This window comes from Chelonoidis abingdonii, chromosome 4 (assembly GCF_003597395.2).
Source record: "Chelonoidis abingdonii isolate Lonesome George chromosome 4, CheloAbing_2.0, whole genome shotgun sequence".
NCBI classification, from domain to species: Eukaryota; Metazoa; Chordata; order Testudines; family Testudinidae; genus Chelonoidis; species Chelonoidis abingdonii.
Genome location: NC_133772.1, coordinates 133625871 through 133629510, shown reverse-complemented (window position 1 = coordinate 133629510; position 3640 = coordinate 133625871).

Here is a 3640-nt window from a genome sequence, read left to right as displayed (position 1 = left end):
GCAATGTTTATGGACCAAAAGGGGAGTGAATTTCCTGCCTGGTATCTCTGTATTCTGCCATCTCCTACACAGGGCAGGATCACACCAGTTCCAATGCCATTTGGGCCATGAGCATGCATGGAGCAGCTAGGTGGGAAAGATTTGGGCCAGAATCACAGAATTGAGGAAACTATGGTTAAAACAGTGTGATTATATGTTAGGTACAAGGTCAGGGTTTAAAAAGCTAAAAAATAAAGTTTTAGAATGCCTTATGCCTTTAGAATGAACTCTCACGAGTCATACAAATACAAAAGTACAACTGGCCAAAATTTTTCTAGGTGTAACTACACTGAAGTCAGTGAAGGGACACTAGCAGTGAATTTAGTCCAATATGTTTAAAACTAACAGAGTTGTTTTATAACGAGCTTCCATTCATATTACTGCATGTCCCTGATGGAGTTACATCTTAAACATAAATCCTTTGCCTTCTGAGTCAGGCATGTTCCACCTACACTGTGTTTCCTGTGTGGTTAATATTGAATCAAAGGTTCCATTCACAATGATGGGAAGAGAATAGATGACTCTAGTACATGTAATGTTTAAGTGCAAGTTAATAATTGATGTGCCTGAACATAGTAGGGAAGAAATTGTTTTCTAACAATGAGAGAAAATCTGGATGGTGGTGAGGGGTATTAGGAGCCTATATAAGAAAAAGACCCCAAAATTGGGACTGTCCCTATAAAATTGGGACATCTGGTCACCCTAATCTGCTCCCACAGAACACTCTGTTCCAAAGTCCCCTGCCTGGCCTCAGTTCCATACTGACACAAACAGGCACACTACAAATTCTAGTGAAGTAAAATTTGTTTAGGTAAATGAATTAACCCTACAATTATATTAGTGCTCAAGGTACCACCTACATATAAACAACCTTCTGCAAAAACATTAGAACAAGGATTTAATTTTTTTGTGTATTCTGTGTGTCTTTGCTGTAATATGATGGTTCAAATACAAGTCTCCTTGTCAAAAGTATGAGTGAATATGGTGCAGGTGAAAGCAAGGGACTTACAGGACTGACTTGAGCCAAGTGTAGTGCAGGCAGATGGTGTGCAAGTTTCCCAATATAGCTCTACCAAAGTACTTAAATCTTGACCTACAACACCTCTGCTATTCCAGTTCTAAGCCTCCCTTTGCCTGCTATTCCACTTAGGCTATGCTGAGTGCAACAGGGAATATAGAAACAGTTGGGTTCTTTTCAGTTTTCACTACACATTCCAAACTGTAGGTATGTTGTTGTAACACTTTTTTTAACGATAGGAAATGGGGTAGGGGTGGAAAGAAATCAGACACTCATATGAAAATACTTGGTGGAAGAACAACAGTTTCATCTCACCAAAATCATATGAATACTTTCTAACATTCGTCATCATAATCCTGTTTAGAATTCTCTATTCGTGACACATACACACATAAACTGCATTTTATAGAGAAAGACATGTTTTATTATCCAAGTAGATATGTAGAAACAAAAGTGAATTATATTACAAGAAATTGTTGACATTATCAAAGAAATCTTCAAATGAAAGGACCATCAATCATTTCATGCAAAACTAGGTTAATAATGGAATTTATCTGTATAGTTAACTGAAGTCACATCCTGTGCAACACTAATGAAACTGACAGAGGTTCCCCAAGATGTAAACCAGGGCAGGATCTGTTCCTTAAAATTAGTGACATGCCTAAAACTAATAATTTTTGAGAGAAGTTTATAACTTAGTCCCAGAATAATCGAGTCAGTGAAGAGTGAAAAAGAATGAATAAGGATACTAGCTGCCACTTGACATGAAGCCCAAGTTTGCTTTCATGGAACGTGATGGCAAAACTCCCAGGATTGGGTCTGCGATCAGCATGAGCCATTATTAGGCATCAGAGGGGTAGCCGTATTAGTCTGTATCCACAAAAATGATGAGGAGTCCATGCATCTGAAGAAGTGGGTTTTATATTCATGAAAGCTTATGCCCAAATATATCTGTTACTCTTTAAGGTGCCACCAAACTCCTTGTTTTTATTATTAGACAGACCAACGTTGTGCAACCTGTCTGGATCATCCAGTGCTTTATGCAGTTAAAAAAAAAAAAATCCCTCCCAGGATGAAATCCATGTGAATTACATTCATCTTCCTGGGGCAGAATTTGGCCTGAGACTTGGTGCACACAGGAGTTCTTCATTTTTTTTATATATCTTGGAATTTCTCTTTGCATGTTTCTAATTTATTTTTTATATATTACATAAAATTATGTAAAGTTTTAAAAATAATAGCACACATATCAGTACAAACACAGGAAATTAACACAAATTACTTTTCCTCCCTTGGCTATTGCTCTTTCCCCATTTTCTGTTATTTTTCTCTTGCCCTCTCTAAGCAGTGTCCCACTTCATCATTCGTAAAAGGACTAGCTTTTTCCAGACCTCTTTGATAGCCTTAGTGTGAAGGATGAGGATTCTCTGGCAAGATTTGCCCTTGAGACTATAGGATCACATAGGTAGAGTTGGAAATATTTATTAGATCCATGATTACCACCAATGGAGTTTCCTTTGGCTGGAACTGAATATGGTATCAGTGCAAAAAACAAAAACAAAAAACCAACCTTTCAGCCCCATTACACAAACTGGGATAGGCTTCATTTTCTACCGGGTCTCTCTCCATTTTCCATGGTGGTACTGAAAATGGAACTGGCTGAAAGATTTACGCTCAGAAAGTTTTCTTGTCAAAAAAAAAGAAAGAACCATTTTATTTTTTATCAAATGGTTTTGGGGCTTTGAGGTTTTTCAAAATTTAAACAACATGTTGTGGGAAATGTAGTCTGGTTTTTTCATTTTCATTTCTGGTTTTGCATTTTGTGAAATTTTGCATTTTCACCCATTTTCCCCTCCTCCACCACCTTTTTTAGTGCCAATATGAAAAAAAGGAATAAGGGGAGGGAAAGAGGAGGAAAGGGTAAAAGAGATAAAAAGAAGGAAAGGGGGGGATCAAAATTGTGGTTTTTTTATAAAACATTTTCATGAAAATTTTTGAACAAAAAATTATTCCCTTTTGAAACCAGCAGAATGAAAATGACTTTTTTTGCAAACATTTATTTCTGTTTTTTGACCAGCTCTAGTTGACAGCAGTTTTATTCTATCAATACTAGCAGTTAGACTGGTTTCAACACCGCCTAGGGAGTGCGATAGGAATATCAGCAAGAGATCATTTTTCCATTAGAGATGGACCTTGTGATGCTAAGTTACAGAGAGAAAGGACAGCTGCAGTGAAACAGCGTGGGTCAGACAGACTTCTAGACACTTACTGGAGGGGAAAAGGGGAGCAAGAAAAAAGACATGAGACACAAAGGAAGATTTGAAAGCCTGGAAACACACACGAACCTCAGGAATAAAACACAGGGAAAGAAGTGGATGCTGGAAAAACATACAAACACTAAGAATGTAGAAATTTTCCTCTTGCTTAAAACCACAGTAATTACAAGATGTTACCCAAACGAGTGAAGTATTACTCAGGCCACGTCTACACTACAGGATAATATCGAATTAGCTAAAATCGGTTTTATAAAACTGATATTATAAATTCGATTTCATGCGGCCACACTAGGCACAGTAATTCGGC